Source organism: Rhinatrema bivittatum, chromosome 2 (assembly GCF_901001135.1).
Source record: "Rhinatrema bivittatum chromosome 2, aRhiBiv1.1, whole genome shotgun sequence".
NCBI lineage: Eukaryota > Metazoa > Chordata > Amphibia > Gymnophiona > Rhinatrematidae > Rhinatrema > Rhinatrema bivittatum.
In genome coordinates this window covers 216575375-216589768 of record NC_042616.1, presented here as the reverse complement: position 1 = coordinate 216589768, position 14394 = coordinate 216575375, and positions in this window count along the sequence as shown.

Here is a 14394-nt window from a genome sequence, read left to right as displayed (position 1 = left end):
CATATTTCGTCCAGACCCATCAGAAGTGCATACAAAGGCACACTGTATGCCCCGCCAGCCAAAACATCACTAAGGAAGCGCGCACTATCTACAGCAGGCCCCCATCACTGGAATGCGCTCCCTCCTGATCTACGACTAGAACCAAGCCATGCGGAGTTAAAAAAAAGCTAAAAACTTGGCTCTTCATCCAAGCTTACCCTAACACTTAAAGCGACCTTGATGCTAGGACAGACTTAATCAATTTTCGATCTTGTCGGACTTCTAACCGCTTCACTTGCTCAACTTGCGGCCCCTGGGCCGTTTTTCACTCAATTCTCACTCAATGCTCATTCTCAGGCCAGAAGTCAAGGATACAAAGCTTCACCACTCAAGACAGAAGACCTGGTTACCTTCACCTATTGCACACACTATTTCTGATACCAAATTACGATTTGCCCTCTTACCCATTGTATTTTCACTTAGACAGTTTCCAGGACCAATTCATATGCTATCACACTCAGTCTGAGTTTATTTTTACATATTCTTTTTTACAAGTTCTTTATATGTACTGTTTGTATTTATTTATTCATTCATTTGTTAATATGTACTTTGATATGTACCTTTTTCAATCTGTTTTTTGTACTGCCTTTGGCTATTGTACAGCTGCATGCACAGCCTCTGGCTAATCTTCAGTTTCATGTAAACCGGAGTGATATGTAATTCTTGCAAGAACTCCAGTATATAAAAATTAAAAATAATAATAATAAAAGAATTGTTACTCAGAAGCTTATGAGTCATCATGGCTACTTTGTATTGATATGCCATTCCACTGGTAGCTGTGCAAGTTGCGGAGTATTGGTGTAATATGATCCTTCTGTCTCAACCCTAACAATAACTGGGCAGTTGAGTTCTAAATAATCTGAAGTACTTTCAGAGCATTAGCCAGCATCCCCATATTTGCCAAGTTGCATTAGTTGGTATTGGAAAATACTAGTGCCGCTGCCTGCAGTACTGTCTGGAGTTCAGTTACACCTAATATAGGCTTAAGCCTGTGCAGCAAGAAGAGCTTGAAAAATCCATATCTCACTATGTATTTCATTAGCTCATGAATGGATAGGTGTGAATCCAGGAGAAACCCCAAACATTTTACATGCGACATAATGGGAATTTTGCAGGATTCAAAACTAAAAGGAGGAGGGCACATTGTCAGGTGCAGATTTCTGAAGGATAACTACTTCTGAGTTTTGCAAGTATTTAGCCGAGCAGTTGTGATAAAGCCATAACTGCTGAGAGACACACTGATACCATGTTAAAGGTAAATGTCCATGTGTGGACAGAGCAGGGATAAAGAACTATATATTAGCAGCAAACAGCCTGCATCCCATGTCAAGCCCAACAAGGAGCCTGCTAATTGGGACCATGCTTATAATTGAAAAGAGTGGCCAACAGGGATGAACCGTGTGGAACACCAATGGCAATAGGCTGCCAAGCAGAAACACATGAACCGGTTCTCACTTGCTGAGATCTGTCTGCCTGCTAAATACGATTTAAACCAATTCAGAATGACTCCTGAAATTCCATATTGGCTAAGATGGTAAAGTAAAATTTGTTTCAGTCTTACCCCATCCCTCCTGATCTTTGCAGGTTGCTGCATTGGAGGGGAAGGGCTGGACAGATCAGGAAGCAGAGGGCTGCAGGCACTGGCCAATAGAATTGGAGCACAAGCCCTGTATGCCATGATGAGGGACAACATAGAACAGCACCAGAACTTGTTAATTGTCAAAAGGCATAAGCCTTTGTTAGGCGTAACTGAATTCCGGACAGTACTGCAGGCACTAATATTTTCCATTGTACGTATACCCTATCATTTTAAATATTGCTTTTTTAAATATTGTTATTATACTGTTACTGTTGTGTATTTTTCTTCTTTATTCTCTTTTCAACTATTTTATGTTATTACTTTGCAATACATGTACACATTTTATCATGACAATAAAGTTTCCTGAAGATAAATCTGAGAAAAGCACCAGGAGGGGAAGAGAAAGAGAGAAAAGCATCAGAAGGGCAGGGAGTAGGCGAGATTGAGAAAAGCACCAGTGGTATCTCTCTGTCTTTCAGTCTCATTCCCTCACTAGTGCTTTTCCATGCCATGATAGTGGCAGAGGAGGCAGCAGCAGGTAAAACTGCTGCACCCTTATGACTCCTCCTGGTGGAAGGGAGATTGGGAAAGGGGGATGAACATGCTATGACTGAACCCTGCAGCCAGTTGCAGGGAGCAGAGCTACTGTGGGGATAGGGGGGCCCTAAGCAGTTGCCCCATTTTTCCCCTCCCTTCTCCTAAGGATAACCCTGCAACTGAGTACCAGCACCGCTCTTTCTAGAAAAACACATTGCTTAAAAATCTTGCAATGAATAATGTCAAAACTGAACTTATACATTTAAAGGGAGAATACCTAAAAGATATCTTGAACTGGGTGCCAAAATATCTCACTATGGCCTTGTTTGGAAGCACTAGAGCAGTGTTTCTCAAGCTAGTCCTGGAGTATCCCTTAGCCAGTCTGGTTTTCAGGCTATCCACAATGAATAAGGATGACATAGATTTGCAAATCTGTTTCACGTACTGTACTGTAAATTCACTGTGGATAGCCTGAATATCAGATTGGATAGGAAGTAGAGATGTGCTTCGGGTAAAAATTTCATGTCGGGCTTTGTTTCGGAGCACACCCCCCCCCCCCCCCCCCGCAGGAATTTCATTTTTCTCGGGGTTGTTTTGTTTCGGGGGCCCCCTAAAGTCTCAGTCAGGTTTAAAGGGCTGGAGATGCCCACCCCCGATGACGTCGAGATGGTGCGCCTTGCCGTGGAGGTGGGAGGAGGGGACGAGGCTGTTGTCTGCCGGTGCGGCCTGCTCCGGACCCCGATGGGTTTCGCGCCGACGCGCGGGAGCTGAGGGCCGGTGAAGAGCCGGATCAGGAGAGCGAGGGCAGCAAAAGGAAGGAGCTGCGGTAGGAGGCTTACTTTTAAAAGGGCTCGAGATGCCCGCCCCCGATGACGTCGAGATGGTGCGCCTTGCCGTGGAGGTGGGAGGAGGGGACGAGGCTGTTGTCTGCCGGTCCGGCCTGCTCCGGACCCCGATGGGTCTCGCACATACACCCTTTGAACTTCCTCTGAACCTTCCTATTAGGAAATTCCAAATTGCAAAAGAGAGAAGAATGCTTTGAAACACTTCTGACCCCTTAGTGGATCCTCCAAGCTGGAAGATTCCACATCGGCCCAATCCATTATACTGCTAGTTCATGCTAATGGCCAAGCAGGGGCCATAACAGTAACATAAAGCTTCCTGAATAAATAATATTGTGGCCATTTATACAGTAAATCCTTATTCTGATCTGCAATGGTACAATCTTCCATCCTTGTTCCTTTACCCTCTGTGGACTATGCAGATGAAATTCTGTAAAATATAAAAAAAAACCCCAGTCTTTTTGTTCAAGAAAACTTAAAGGGTATTAGTTGCCCCAGTAATGAAGCAATGGATTAGTGTTTGCTTTCTGCTCCAGAATCTCCTAACGATAAACCTGATTTTCATTGCTTATTGTTAACAATTTTTTTTTTTTTTACTTAAAAAAGTATGAAAATAGGAAAACTATATTTACAACTAAAATAAGCAGTTTTATTTTATCAAAAAAAAAAAGGCAAACATAACAATTGTGCTCAAATGCATTGTAACATATCATATATTAACTTCAGATTGGTGTTGTAAACTGTGGTAGAAAGAGCAGGCTAGCGCCACCATCTCCTCCTGACAGACAGGAACACCAGTGGTCAATAGAAATCTATGGCTTATACCTTAATTACCTGTATCACCTTTCGAGCAGGGTAATCTGTAGCTATCAATTGAGATCATAGGTTAAAGACGCACGCAAGGTCTCATGCGCCCTTATAAACACAGGGATGAAAGCCTTCACCCCTCCTGCTTCTGCTGCCTGCAGCACTTTGCCAGCCACTAGAAACATCCTCGCTTATTTATTTCTCTTTTCAAATCAAGTCTACAGTCTGAAACACATCTTTCCTCTTTCTTTTTTCTACACAGATTAACTTTTCCATGCATATCTGTGTACGGTAAACATTTCCTAATTGTGAGGTGAATTTCAAAAGCCCAGCATGAGCATTAATTAGGGGATGCGCAAATAAGTTAAGCTTGCACGCGCTGAGCGGATTTTAAAAGCCGCTCGGATACGCGAGTATCTCCCAGGGCGCGCACATCTCCAAAGATTTTTTAAAGGGGTGGTGCATGGGCGTTTTGGGAGCGTGAACCAGAGATATGTGCGTAAATACCTATGCGCCCTGGCTTGCGCTGAGGCCCTCTGCGGCATAACTTTACTTCTGCTATGGATGAGGTGTTCGTTAAAAAATAAACTAGGCAGATCTGTGGGGTTTTAAGGGTCGGAGATAACCAGGGGGAGTAAAGGCTATTAAACTAGAAGGATTTGGAGGATCTAGCTCTTAACTGGGGATGAACTGGTAAAACTGGGAATGGCATTGGCACGCATCCCTTTTAAAATCCCCCGATTTACGCAGTAGAAGTGGGATTTGCATGCACATGCACGCTCCCACTTAAAATTTGACACACACATGTGTGTGTGGTGAGACTATGTTATGACATGTGCGCATATGTTATAAAATGGCCACGACCCTGGGCATGGGCCCATGTATGAGCCGAATGTAAGCTCGCACGCAGGTTGGAAAAACTACTGTCCCTGTGTGTAGATGCTTGCTCAAATGCAGTAGCTTGTCATCTCTTTTTGTAAGTATAATTTATTCTAGTAATGGGGAGAACACTAGCTGAGTGAATAGGTACTTAATCTGAGTGAAAGTTGTCCCTCAAAACAGCAGCTAAAAGTAGGTGTGGTCTTCCACATTATGGGTAGATTTAACCAGAATAGAAAGAGACATTCCTGGGGATATACATTTAGGCAGGGGAATGAACAGCTGCATACAAATGGATTTCCAAATGTGCTTGTGCTGTTTCATCCCTGATCTGCCACACGCAGAATCTGTGGAAAGGAGGAGAAGAGCATAGACATGTGGACGCCCTGCCATATGGAGGGTAACCGTCCCACGTGTTGAAGCTGCCCTTATCTCAGTGTTACTCATTGTTGCATGAAGGGAGTTTAGGGTCCACGTTCCTTGTATATAATGGCGCACACACCCTGATTTGGAGATGTGAAAGAAGTGGAAGTTTAGAAATGTTCTTTCAGACCTGGTGGCCCTGAGTTACGTCCCTGGAGGGTATCCTGATAGTTCATGCTAGCTGAGTTTAAGGACCTTCCTTTTCAGTTTTTTTTTTATTTCAATTGTCCTGGGAATTTATCAGTGTTTATAGCTACAAAAAGGAAAAATATTTACCTGGAAAAACGATCTCATTTTTTCCACTGATTGCTCCCGTGTTGTTCTTGTAGTAATAATCACTGATAAATTCTCAGGGAAAAAATAAAGTAAAAACTGAAAATGAAAGTGAAGGTCCCTAGTTCTGTGTGTTGCTGTTCCATGTCTGATGGCCTTTGAGACAGCTGAGATCCACCTCTCCACCCACCTGGTGTCAGGCAGCAGGCCCCCCATCCCATGGATGCTGTGGCGTTTAGGAAGTGAGAGTCCTGCAGCTAGAATTTCATCTGAGTCTTGGTCATCTGAAAGGTCATTGACCTGCTCAGGTTCCAGGATGGACTTTCAGCATTCCCTCCCTGCTTGCAGTCTCTGTATCTCTTACAATATGCCGATAAGCCACGGCAACCTTCCTTCTACAACCTCTCCATTGCTGCTTATGGACCTGCTTCTGGTTTCTTTTACTATGGAGGTAATTTTTAAAGGATTTTACGTGTGTATATATATGGGCTTTTGAAAATTGCTGCTTTTACACGTGTAACCCCTTTGAAAATTCACTCTAAAGGGCTGAATTTTCAAAAGGTTTTACACATGTAAATGGACTTTTCAAAACTGCTGCAATAGATGCTACTTTTATATGCGTAACTCTTTTGAAAGATCACTCCAAAAAGTACTGGGCAGTATTCCAGGACCTTGTCAAGAAGAAGGTCATTTTGCTCCGTACTGAACTGAATGTTGCAGATCCTGGGCTTAGCTCAAGGTACTCCAGTGCTGCTCACTACCTGGGATGCTGTTTCCTCATCCAGTGGTCCAGGTTGCTGAGGGGTATCCCTTCCTCCCTGCCGCCTCCTCCCCTCTCGTACTGCTTGCTTTGAGCCAGCCAACCTGATGGTGAAATGTGACCCATTAGGGACTGGACATGCCTTCATTTTACAACAAAATTAAAAAATGTAATGTAACTCCCCCCTCCCTTTTTTTAGGTCACCTTTGGGGGACTGCAGGAGTTAAGTGTTTCCCTCCTGCAACCCCGGGATCAATCAGGGTCCACTAGGGATCGCTGCTTGGGGACCAGAAATGAATCTGGTTCCAACAAAGCCCACTATCCACACCAAACAAAGAAAGGTTTATTGTAGATGTATAAGGTAAACAAACAATCAGATGACTCTTGTGATGCTTGATTGGACACTGGCCATCTTTCAGCAAACTCCCAATCTTCATGGAGTAGGAGGGAGCCCACTCATGGATACCTTCAGCCCCTAATCCTTCAGGGAAACGTATTTAATACACAATTCACTCTGCTGGGTCGTTCCCAGGAATATTTCCACCCCTTCACTCGATGGGTTCCTTATCCTGACAGGCCCCCACAGCCTTAAACTGCAAGCTGGAATTTCTGTGGTTCCTTGCTGCACCAAACCCGGATGCCTCAGAAGCCCTTTTCATACCCTAGACTCTCGAGAACAACACACTAGGTGTAGGTTATATAGACTCTCAACACCTTACCCATCCCCATGTGGAGGGAGTGTACCTTCTACCTTATCTCATTCCTTTACAACTTTCATCTCCCCCTATGCTCTCCCTCCCTTAACCAGGAAGGGTAATTGTAAAGCACACAGCTCTAGTTTGCCTGCATGAGCTCTGCCTCGTCCCCCTCAGTCCCCCTCCTTACAGGGGTCACTTGCAGAGGGTCAGGGATCCGCCTTAACCTTTGAGTGAACCCTGGTCAGCAGGAACCATCCAGAAAGCCTTATAATCTAGTGAAGATCATTAGTAACCCTGGGTAGGGTTATAGTAATAAAGAAACTCATTTTGGTCTGTTTCATTAGAAAATGAAAGAATATAAAAAACAAAAGCCATCAAACTTTGGTTTGGTTTTTAGTTTCTGTTTGTTTCAGAAATTAAACACCCCTCTATAGCTCCCCTCCCAACTCCATCCCTGAGTCTTCTCCTCTACCCTCCTCCCCCCCTCCCAGATGTCTGTCACCTCCATCTGTGGGGCTTCAGAAGTCCTGTTTACAAAATGGTGCCGACTGGCCCTAAGGCTTGGCCATTTTGCTGTACCTCAGGCCCGGCCGGCCACATTTTGAAAAAGGGACCTGGCAGGGAGGGAATGACTGAGCTCTTGAAACTCCAAGGATGGGGTAAGAGACATCTGAGGAGGACAGGAAGATAGTGGCAGTCCCGATGGGGGTGAGGGGGGGGGGGGGAATTTCAATTTTTAAAAGTCAGTGGCACTTTTATTTTTGGGGGGGGGGGGTAGGCAGGGGAGGGGCCCTTCATTTCCTTTTATTTAGTTTTCTATTCTTTTTGTAAATGCACTACTTTTTGGCCCTGTTTTCCAGTTTAGGGGTGTGGCAAATTTGGGGTCCCTCTTTGCCTGTGCCCCACCCTTTTGTGGGATATGTCTCAGGGATATGTCAATGCTCCTCCTCTGAGGGCCTGGAGAAGAGGAAGTGAGAGGAGAGGAGAGGAAACGTTGATAGGAGCGGAAATGTTTTTGGATTTTGGAGATTCTGGTTATTGTTCCTTTGGACCAGTTCCTGATAGAAGGTCAAGCTCCCTTTTCTGGAAGGACTGAGTTCTTCGGGATCTTTCCTTTTTGCGCCCAGTTAACAGGGAAAGAGAAGATCTGCGGATCGGTGATTATTTCTGAAGACAGATTTTGTGGAGGGCTAACCCCAGTTTACGACTGTGCATGAGGTCAATCATCTCACCCTCTATGGGGAAGAGATAGTAGGGACTAGGTCAGTTGGAAGGAGGAGGAGAGTAGTTTTATTTTGTTATTCATGATCTCTGCCACACTATCTTGGATTATTTTGTTTAAGATGAAGTAAAGATTTTTTTTTCAGTTGGACACTATTACTGGTTTCTATCCATTATTTTCAAGAGTGTATCATCCTTCCTCGCAGATCAGCCGCTGTAAGTACCCACCGACCTATCAGTGTGAGCACGGCACTGACTGTGCTGTCCCACGTCTGCACCAGGGCCCTGGAGGTGTAAACCTCTTCCTCACCTCAGTGGCTGGGTACTTTTCCTGTGTGCAAGAAAGATAGGCCCTGAGGTGTTCATAGAACCCCAGATTCAGCCCCCTAGCAAATCGGGGGTCCCACTACATTTTGCACAGGTCAAAAAAACTAATGAAGTCAACCAGTGCCATTTTCAAACCTGGAAAAGCAGGAACGAATGGGCTGGATTAAGGGCCAGATTAAGGGGAAGACCAATCGGGCAGTCACCCCAGAGTGCCAACCAATAGATAATCTTTTTTGGGGGTGAAATTACTAGGAGGTGCTGAATTACTAGCCCTGCCTTGTGCGCCAACATTTCTCAGTCAGTCTCTGGAACCTGTCCCTAGAAGACCACCCCTCTGAAGGGATAAGTTTTTGACCATAGAGGGGGGCCCCCTTATGGGTATTTTGATGCTTTTGTGGGGGGACAAAGGGGTGGGGCTTGCTATCAGACCTTTATTAAACTTGTACAGACCACAAGAGATTCCGTGGTTGGAATAGGAGGTTCACTGTGACCACCAGGGAATTTTTTGTATACTGGAAGGGGGAGAGGGGGCGCGCAGCAAAGGGAGTGTTTTACTCAGGCTATGAGGCCTCTTCACATCCACATTGCGGTTCACACAAACCGTCTTTTTCTGGACTGAGAGTGATAACATTTTTCATGGGCCCATTTTTTGCAAAATTCCACAGTAATGAGCTGCTTTGAATGATTTTGCATCAAAGCATCTCATTACTGGAAAATTTAAATAAACGTTTATGCCTAGCAGATTACTGCGAAAGTCATTTTTGCAAATTGTTTTTGCGAAAAATAAAAATCATGCTGAATGCCTACAATTGTGCATTTCTGGGTGTTTTGTGTTATTTTTCATTGCAAAACTCCCATTTTGGTATGAAAATTTTGCACTTTAGTACATCGACCTCTGACAGTGAATTGCTGTGAAGACCAGGCTTTTATACATTTCTTGAGGGGGTGCAGTTTTCTGCTTTATTTTTAGGGTCTTTCAGTCTCAGTTTAAACTGATTTTTACCCATAAATTCCTGGATTTTTCCAAAAGGTGAAAATCGTTTTAAAATGATGTTCACCCTAATTTTAGACTGATTAAAAGCAGCCTTGGAGCTGTGGATGCAGAGTTTCAAGGCCTCCCATCATTGCTGGATGCAGTGAGAGCCAAAAACTGAGCTGTGTTTCAAGTCTCGTCCCCCCCCCCCCCAGCAAAAACACTTGCTCTCCAATAATGTGACATTTAAAGTCCCATCTTCCCCCCCCCCCTAACCAGCCAAAGTACCTATTGTCTGGTATCACCGTCACAACATTTGAAGCAGGCCCCCTCACCAGAAGTACTTCCCTCACTGACAGGTCGATCCAGTAAAGTGTGCTCCGTCGGAGCGCACTGTCACCCTGCTCTGGACGCGTGTTTTCCCTTACCCCTTATTCAGTAAAGGGAGGAAAACACGCGGCCCACCCGCGGCACCTAATAGCGCCCTCAACATGCAAATGCATGTTGATGGCCCTATTAGGTATTCCCGAGCGATCCAGTAAGTAAAATGTGCAGCCAAGCCGCACATTTTACTCTAAGAAATTAGCGCCGCCCAAAGGTCGGCGCTAATTTCTTCCGGCGCCAGGGAAGTGCACAGAAAAGCAGTAAAAACTGCTTTTCTGTGCACCCTCCGACTTAATATCATAGCGATATTAAGTCGGAGGTCCCCAAAAGTAAAAAAAAGTAAAAAAAAAAAAAAAAAAATTTTTGAATTCGGCCCGCGGCTGTTGGGCCGAAAACCGGACGCTCAATTTTGCCGGCGTCCGGTTTCCGAGCCCGTGGCTGTCAGCGGGCTCGAGAACCGACGCCGGCAAAATTGAGCGTCGGCTGTCAAACCCGCTGACAGCCGCCGCTCCAGGCCAAAAGGAGGCGCTAGGGACGCGCTAGTGTCCCTAGCGCCTCCTTTTCCTCGTTTGCACCGCGTCGCCTAATTTAAATACTGCATCGCTCGCACCGGCGAGGGGCCGGTGCGCGCGCCGGGAGAGCGGGCGTTAGTCCGCTCTCCCACGGACTTTACTGGATCGGGCTGACAGAGAGGCCGATGCAATGGATGTGCGTAGAAAGCGGGCGCATGTGATGAGCGCTATTAGATTCACTCCCCATTGGATGCGCGTTGAATATGCGCTAATCCCCTTATTGCATTAGGGGATTGATTAGCGCCTATTCAACCCGCGTTGGACTGCGGGTTATACAGTGCGCTCGGCTGAGCGCACTGTATTGCATTGGCCCCAAAAGCTGCAGAGCACAGGAACTCCAGCAAGCCTACTGCCAAAGGGAGAGGAGCCCAGAACCACCACTGGTGACGATGAATGCTGTTGCAGTTGGGAGAGAGGGATATTCTTGGTGGGGGGTGGGGAAAGACAGAAGGACTTGCTATGCAGGTGATAAGAGTAGAGAGGAGTATTCTGCTGAATGGGTGGGTGGGAGAATCTGCTTAATATTGTTTTACAGTCCTGGCTTCTGTCTACCAAAATAAACTCTGATGTTTACTCAGAAAAATGACTCATTTTTTTTCCCACTGATTTTCTCTCCCATTTTTGTTCTGATAAATTCTCAGGAAAAATAAATAAATAAAAAATTGAAGGCTCCTAGATATTTTGCAGGTTTCTCTTGGTCAAAATACTGAGTGGCATTCATTTTTATCACACAGTAAAACAGGTATTGCATGGAGACTGTAAAGCTTTGCAGTGAAATAGTGAAACCATTGCATGATATTTTTGCATATCATGTACATAGCACAATATCAGCACTTTTTTTCCTTGTGCAATAGTTTTGATAAGTCAATCTTGGTAACTTACTAAAATGATCACACTTCAGTACATCTTTGCTACTGGTTTCTAATCAAGAAGCAATTCCACTAAGTTTGCACAGCTCCAATGCTGCTTACAGCAGTGTGTGGGGCTTCTGAGGGGCCCGATGTAATAAGGTGTGCTCGGCTCAGCTCAGCATACAGTTTAACCCACAGCTGTGTGCACATTTTTTTGTGCACATTGGGGTAGATTTTAAAAAGATGCGCGTGGGCGTACATGTGCGCGTGCTACCCGGGGCACGCTCATGTACACCCAATTTTACAATTGTGCATAGGCGCGCGCAAGTTATAAAACCAAGGGTCAGCGCACGCAAGAGGGTGCACAAATGTGAGCCCCGAGCCATGCTGCCTTCCCCTGTTTCCTCCCAGGTGGAGCGGCCTGAGAGGGAACTTCCCTTCCCTATAACCTGATCTTTCCATCCCTTCCCCTAACCTTTTCCCCCCCCAGCCCTACTCTAATCACCCCCAAAATTTTAGTTTTACCTTTTGCGCCTGCCTACCCAGCTTAGGGGTAGATTTTATAACATGCGCGCGCGGCCTACAGGTGCGCGCGCTACCCAGCAGGCGCGCGCATGTTGTAAAGTCTGGGGTCGGCACGCGTAAGGGGGTGCACGGTTGTGCACCTTGTGCGCGCTGAGCCGCGCTGCCTTCCTCCGTTCCCTCCCCCCAAGCCTGACCTTTCCCCCCTTCTCCTAACCTTCCCCCCCACTCTAACCCCCCCAGCCCCACTCTAAACCCCCCAAAAGTTTTATCCTACTTTTGCGCCTGCCTCTGGGCAGGCGCAAGTTGCGTGCGCCAGCAGGCGATCCCTTGACACAACGGCAATGGCCTCTGTGTTGCAGGTCTCTGGCCCCGCCCCGGACCGTTCCGCCCATGCCCCGCCCCTTTTGTAAAGCCCCGGGACTTACACACGTCATGGGGCTTTACGCGCGCCGCCGTGCCTTTTTAAAATAGGCCTGGCGCGCATAAGGCCGGTTACGTGCGTAACCTTTTGAAAATCCGGCCCTTGCTGCATTGGGAATTTAAACAATTTTTTTTAGAGTCCGCGTTAAGAATCCGTGCGCTGAAATTCAGTGCAGAGTTTTAACACTCAACATATCACATCGGCCTCTGATTTAGTAACTGATCCAAGTTGCTGGCAGAAAAGATAGCCTTTTAAAAGCAATGGGGACCAACAACCATTGATGCAGTCAAGAGTGAACCTGTCTGGGGCAATAAAGCTCATGGGTATCAACGCTCCGTCCCCTTTCATGATGCTGCTCTTGTACTAGCACTGAGAAAGAGGGCATCTAGATCCATAAATCCTAAGAGAAGTATTCCGAATGGATCCAAATCAAAAATTCCCATCCTCAAACAGCTCCATTTTTACAGCATATCGAGGTTAACTCAAACTCTCAAATTAAAAAAAACAAACAAACCAGAGAAACAGAATGTTTGTACAACTCTAATATGAGTATAAGAGAACTGGTTATACGGTTATACTTAATATCAGATATTCTATACCAGGGGTTCTCAATCTAGTCCTTGAACACGACCAGCCAATCAGGTTTTCAGGATATCCACAATGCATATGCATGAGAGAGGTTTTCATGCACTGCCTCCATTGTATGCAGATCTATCTCATGCATATACATTGTGGATATCATGAAAATGTGACTAGCTGGGTGTGCCCCGAGAACTGGGTTGAGAACCCCCACTAGACATACGGTACTGTTGTTGAAAAATGATGCACAGTGTGTGGCGGATGCATTAATTTTCACTGCAGACAGCATTGTCACACATTTTAACAAGTCATCTTCGGAAGATATATCATCCATGGAAGTGAAATATATGTAGAGAAAGATGAAAGATATATAAATGTACAAACTCGATATGTAGGATTTTATGAGAGCACTAACTTGACATTTCTGAATAAATTCTCTTCATGGATCTCTTTTTTAGCACTTTTTGCTTCTACCTCTTTTACCTTCTTTTGAATTTCATTTCAAAAGCCCCTCTGACCTTTGACTTTGTGCTACTCATAGTATAGTTTCTATAAAAAAAACAAAAAAAAACAAACCCTTATTGGCTTTTTATCTCCTGAACATTCAACCTACAGCAATCAAATTTCCAGGATAGGTATATGGATAATATATAAGCTACAAACCAAAATTGTATTTTCCTATAAAACATGAATCTATCCCAAAATTGGCAAAAAATGACTTTTCCCCATTAAACATATAGGTCTAGTGCAAAATTGTTTAAAAAAAAAATGCTTATATGAATTTCTCTGCAATTCTTTTCTTTCTTTTTTTTTTTCCATTTTTGAAATCTTGACTTAATCTTGTATTCTCTCAGATTTACAATATCTATTCTTCTTTCTGGATAAACAAAATTTTGATATATTGTATGTCGACAAAATTGAAAGTATAAAATTGTTTTTAAAAAATATACATCTACAACACTTATATCTCCCAGTAAAATATTAGATGTTAGTAACTTAATACCAATTTATTTCCTTACTGTTAAAAAGCTCCTGTTACATATCCATTGAACATTTGTGGAAAGTGCATTTAATTTATACTCCTGTCATCCATACAAGATCCCATTGTGCTTTAGAAATATATCACTTCAAGAAACCTCTTTACGCTCATTTATTAGAGCTATCTGGGTGGGGGAATTTAAGTGATTTGCTCCATAGATAGGTCGCTGCCTCTGATCAAGCGCATTTAAGATAAATCAGTCATTCTTTTCCATTTTTACAACATATTCAGGTTGATTCAACCTCTCAAATAATAAACAGAGAAAAAGAGGCTATTAGGACAGATTAAAAAAACAAAACAAAGTGAGACCATCTCCTCTGTCCACTTTCCTTCCTGTCAGGGTTGGAATCAGTGAGGCTTTAGCCATTTCAAGGGGACTTTCTCCAGCAGTTCCCACTTGGTGATATGCTCTTTGTTTTCAGAAAATAATATAACAATTGGCTCCTCAGAGCCCCCAGATACCACATCCAGCAAATCACCGACTGGACTACCTTCACAAACCGACCTGGGAAACTTACTGCTAAAGGACCACTTTTTAACTGTTCGGCTGCTGGGGGACAAACAGTCATGCTGTTACACAACCCACACCTGCCAGGTTTTAAAAATGAATGGAGCTCTAGCACAAAAAAAACAAAACGCTACCAGTAAAAAAATATATATGCCCT